The sequence below is a fragment of the Sciurus carolinensis genome, chromosome 4 (assembly GCF_902686445.1).
Source record: "Sciurus carolinensis chromosome 4, mSciCar1.2, whole genome shotgun sequence".
NCBI lineage: Eukaryota > Metazoa > Chordata > Mammalia > Rodentia > Sciuridae > Sciurus > Sciurus carolinensis.
The window spans coordinates 49,884,248-49,889,831 of record NC_062216.1 but is presented as its reverse complement, the minus strand read 5'-3'; the positions used below and the strand labels follow the sequence as shown (position 1 = coordinate 49,889,831).

At 42.8% G+C, this 5,584-nt stretch overlaps 1 pseudogene; it reads left to right on the top strand.

Moving 5' to 3' along the window:
* Positions 1–308: 308 nt before the first annotated feature.
* LOC124982696 (protein tyrosine phosphatase type IVA 1-like) lies at positions 309–4,549 on the top strand (annotated as a pseudogene).
* Positions 4,550–5,584: the final 1,035 nt, after the last annotated feature.

Sequence of the window (5,584 nt, the reverse complement as noted above, 5' to 3'; positions counted from 1 at the left end):
GCGGAGAGCGCAGCCGGGACGCAGACACCGCGCCACCCGCAGCCCAGGCATCCTCCTGAGCGCGGCCCGAGCGGCGCCGCCATCCCACCGGGGTCCCGCCCAGGTCCCGCCTCCCCGGCTTAACTCAGCAGGAGTGGGCACAGCGGAAGATCACAGCGGACAGTGCGCGCCAGGCCAGCGGGATCTGGAGCCCGCGTCTAGGAGCCACCAGTCTGCGACGCTGCGAGCCCTGCACGGGACATCCCGTCTAGAAGAGCGCAGGACACTGCACCTATTTTAAGAATTTTTAAGCTCTCGTAGAACAGATGATGAATGCAATAGAAGTAGATGGAGATACAAGGTAGCCAAATGATCATGAAACATTAAAGGAGAAGAGTGAGGATATGACAGGGCTGCACAACGGGCAGGAGGAGTGGTAAGGTGCTGTCATTGAATTGTACAGTGCATGTTAGTATCAACCCTTTGTAAATTCACCATCCTGCGTTGATTAGCAGTGCTTTAGCTAGAGAAGCCAAGGCTCTGCTTCCCATGCCCTATCTGATCCATGCCTTTACCTTCTTTTTTCTACCATGGATCATGTCCCAGCAACAACTCTATCTGCATGATTTTCCAAACACCTCCAACCTCTCCAGTCCTGTGTTCATACACTACTGCCTGAGAAATCTTCAACAACACCCATGTACTGAGACTTACTCCGTGTTCTTGTAGAACCCCCTGTGGATCTCGCTTGAAGAGCTTCCAAATTAGAAGGCTAGATTCCGGAAACTACAAATGGAAGAGACTTTGTTCGGTTTGCACTGTCTCACTGAAGGCCTCTGATTGCACAGGACCCAGGGAGGGTCTGACAACACACAAGTCAGAGCAAGTTGCTGTGTGGGCCAAAATGGACTCAGCGGTAGGAGCAATGGCTGAGTCACTCTGTGGCTGCCCAGTGCTTCTGTTTATGTTTTGTATGATTGGATTCTGGAGAGCATCTTTGTCTTCAGCAGTGAATGGGATGACCTGCTAGACAGGTCACACCCTGAAGGTAGGACCCTAAGGGAGCAGGTCTCTACAACAGTTGGAGGACACCTGCTGCTTGAACCTGCAGAAGGAGTTTTGAAATCCAAAAATATGTGTATGAATGGAAGTATCTTTATACTTTTCATACCTTAATGACTCAGTGTCAGGAGATTTGATTCCATGACTTTGAGTGTGCTGCGTTTGTAACCACCTTTTCTTGCTCTACATGGAAAGTTGACCTTTGCCAGGAGATGAGCTCATTCTCCCTGTGTCACCAGGAACATCTAGCCTTGGACTGTGATTGGTGCTGGCCTCTTTGGAAACAAACCCAGGAGATCTTATATATGGAATTGGTGTTATTTCTGGCCAGACTCTTCCTGCTCTCCAGCAAAGTGCCTGGGGATGGTCATCTAAGAGGAAGAAAAATTCCTTTCTCACAGTCCTGGAGACCATGGAGTCCCAGATCAAGGTGCTGAGCATTGGACTGCTGAGGGCATTCTTTCTGTGTCTGCACATGGCAGAAGCAGGAGGGCAGGGCATCTGGTGTGGGAATGGAATTCTCACAGACAAAACCTGGAACCTGGAGACAAAATTCTTCTGTTATTTGCCAGGTGGAGGGAAAGAAGTGGACCCACTCTCTCTGCAGGTTCAGGATGTGCAGCAGCAACACCTTCTCTTTGGTCCTCAGCATCAATATCCGATAACAAGGCACTGCACGGGCTGGACGAGTTCAAGAATGTTTTCTTTGGGATGACTGTGTGTGCCCCACCATTGTAGGGAGATGGGGGGGGGGAATTAGAACCTCCTGCAGTCTGAATCCAATTTACACAAGACGATGAAGGGGTACTAAGAGGAAGAGGGGAAATATGAGTTTAGGGCGATAGATACAGAGTAAGACAAATAGGTGCCCATTTTCTCCAGGGTCTGGCTCACTTTTTTTTTTTGTTTTTGTTTTTGTTTTTGTTGTTGTTTGGGAAGAAACTAGACACACTGAGAGGAACCCTGCAGAGGCTGCTATCATGTAAGAACACAAGTGGAGAGAAGAGGATGCAGCAAATCCATGCACTTCAGTGAAGGAGGCACCAAGAACACATCTCAGGGAAGAGATCACATTCCATAGCTGCTTCTCCTGCTGCCAGGCTGAGGCTCCACAGCTGCTTCATTCAGAAGCAGAGGCTGCAGTGCTGCTGGCACCAGTATGTGGTCCCCAGAGGGGGATGTCCACTGAGTCCTTAATGGAGATGCTACTAGAGAGGTTCAATCTCTTACTCTGCAGGGATAGACACCCCCTCTGTCTGTCCAACCCCAAACTTATCAGGGCCATGGTCAGTGAATCACTAGGTGTGGTATAACTGGGGAAAACCTGGCGTTAAGATTCTCCCAGGCTCCTCCTGCAGGCAGGACCACTCATTCCATCCACCCTGTGGGCAACCTGGCCTCTAGCAGAGGCACTGTGGCTTTAGGGACCGGCTGAGACACATCCCAGTCTTGGAATCCTTCAGCTGCTGCAAAGCCCCTTTAGACTTGGGTCACATCTGTCACCATTTCTCAATCTGAGAAATGAAGGACTTGTTGTGTATAGATATACAATGTAACACTTTTTGCACACATGCCACATTCAAACAAATCCAGTACCCATTCAGTTTATTTCAGTGCTCACATGGAAGGGCTAAAGGAACAGGATTGTGTGTTATCTTCCTTTTTTCCCCTTTTGTGACTAAAAATCAAATAATATAAATGTAGCCAGTATTGTTTCTTTTTTAAATTTGTTCTAATTAGTTATATGTAAGAATAGAATGCATTTTGGCACAACATAGATAAATGGAGTGTAACTTCTCATTCTTCTGGTTGTACATGATATAGAATCACACCAATTGTGTAATCATATATGCACATAGGGTAATAGGGTATGATTCATTCTACTATCATTCCTAAACCCATGTCCCCTCCCCTCCCTTCACTCCCCTCCGTCTAATCCAAAGTAACCCCTCCTTATTGTGAGAAAGCATTTGGCCTTTGGTTCTTTGGGATTGGTTCATTTTGTTTAGCATGATATTCTCCAGCTCCATCCATTTACTGGCAAATGCCATAATTCATTTTTCTTTAAACTTAAGTAATTTTCCATCAGCTATATATACCACATTTTCTTTATCCATTCATCTGTTGAAGGGCATCTAGGTTGGTTCCATAGTTTAGCTATTGTGAGTTAAGCTGCTGTAAACATTGATGTGGCTGTGTCACTGTAGTATGCTGATTTTAAGTCCTTTGGGTATAAACCAAGGTGTGGGATAGCTGGGTCAAATGGTGGTTCCATTCCAACTTTCTGAAGAATCTCTATATTGTTTTCCAGAGTGGTTGCACAAATTTGAAGTCCCAAAAGCAATGTACAAGTGTAACTTTTTCCCCACATCTTCTCCAACATTTGCTGTTGCTTGTATTCTTGATAATTGCCATTCTGACTGGAGTGAGATGAAATCTTAGAGTCATTTTGGTTTGCATTTCTGTAATTGCTAGAGATGTTGATGATTTTTTCATATATTCGTTGATTGATTGTACTTTTTCAGTGAAGTGTGTGATCAGTTCCTTAGCCCATTTATTGATTGGGTTATTTGGGATTTTTTGGTGTTGACTTTTTTGAGTCCTTTATATATTCTGGAGATTAATGCTCTATCTGATGTGCATGTGGTAAATATTTTCTCCCATTCTGTAGACTCTCTCTTTGTTATTGTTTCCTTTGCCGAGAAGATTTTTAGTATGAATCCGTCCCATTTATTGATTCTTGATTTTACTTCTTGAGCATAAGAAGTCTTGTTAAGGAAGTCAGTTCCAAAGTCAACATGGGCCTACTTTTTCTTCTATTTGGTGCAAGGTCTCTGTTACAGTGCCTAAGTCTTTGATCCACTTTGAATTGAGTTTCAAGCAGGGTAAGAGATAGGGGTTTAATTTCATTTTGCTACATATGGATTTCCAGGTTTCCCAGCACCATTTGTTGAAGAGGCCATCTTTTCTCCAAAAATTGTCATGTGTATGATGTAAGATTCCTTACTACCCACAATTCAGTCAATGCAAAGTTAGGCCAATTTGCAGAAGAATTTAAGAGGTATAGAGTCACCCTAAAAGTAAGAGTAGAAGCCACTTAGGACTCTCTTGTAGAGAAAAACAACATCCATGTGCTTGATTGGCCTTTTAATGATGTTTAACCAACATCCAACCAGATCGTTGTCTTGGAAAAATTAATTTTCATGGAGTTGGCTGTTTCATCGCTGTCTGTTGTATTATGGACCCCCGGAGGACTCCAGTGCTAGCTGCTCTAGTATTAACTGAAGGTGGAGTGAAGTATGAAGATGCAGCACAGTCCCTAAGACAAAAGTGGTGTGGGGCTTTGAACAGCAAACAACTCTTGTATTTAGAGAAACAACATCTGAAAATGTAGCTGTGCTTCAAAGACTCCAGTGGGCACAGAAACAACTGCTGCATTCAGTATATTGTGGTGCCTGATGCTACTGACTTGGAAGTGGAACTTGAGATCAGACCTAATTGGATGTAGATATTATCCAAAGTGTTGGTTGAGTCTGATGGAGCTTCCACAGGCGTATTAGAAAGCAGTTTCACCAGGCTGAATAGAATTTCACCCTCTATATTTTGGTTGTGATCAACCAACTTAGACACTGAGCAAAAACCTTGTTGTTTGACAATTAAAATGTGTTATACATTGAGTATGAGTTGTCCCTAAAAACCCATGTGAGACAATGCAGGAATGCTCACAGGGAAGTGATTATATTATTATAACTGTGACCTAACCGTGCACTAATCCTGATGGCTTATCATTTGAGAGGACTAAGGCACTAGGCAGTAACTGCCAGCAGGTGATGTGAGTGTGGAGGAAGGAAGGTCAGTGGGGTCATGCTCTTAAAGGTTGTATTTTGTCCCTGTGAGCTTGCTCTCTCTGCACAGTGAGAAAAAAGTGACTACCACACACCAAAAAAGTGTATATGATTTTTTTCAGAAGACCTTTTTTCTTTTTAAAAATATGGAGATAGTTTTCCATATGACACCCCCTTTTTGAAAATTTTATGTAAAGCAGCCTGTGGGTTAGTCACACTATACAGACTTCATCAGTGTTACTGATGCTTAGAGTATTTACAAATGCTCATCATTAGGTAGTAAAGTTTTGCTGCAATTTTTCCAGCACATATTTCATAGTAAAAGAAAAGGCATATATTAGTGTTCTTATATAAAAATTGTTAACAAATGGAAAAAGGCAATTTTCCTGAGAGAAGATTTGCTCTTGAAATCGTTTTCTTAAACAATTGGGAATATAGATGTAAATGTAAAAGAAGCATAAGAAGGTCTAAGCTAACATTTTTCTTTTATATTAAGTACCTTTAAGGTACCATGTTTACATTCATTTAAAAAATGCTGTTAAATCTTATCCAGATGATTTAACATTGATTGCTGCAATGAATGTTGCATTTCTTAAAATTTGTTTTATTTTTTATTTTTTACAGACTGCATTTTGAGTCACTGTACACAAATGGGGTACATCATTTTGTTTCTATGGTTGTGCACTGTAGATTCATAC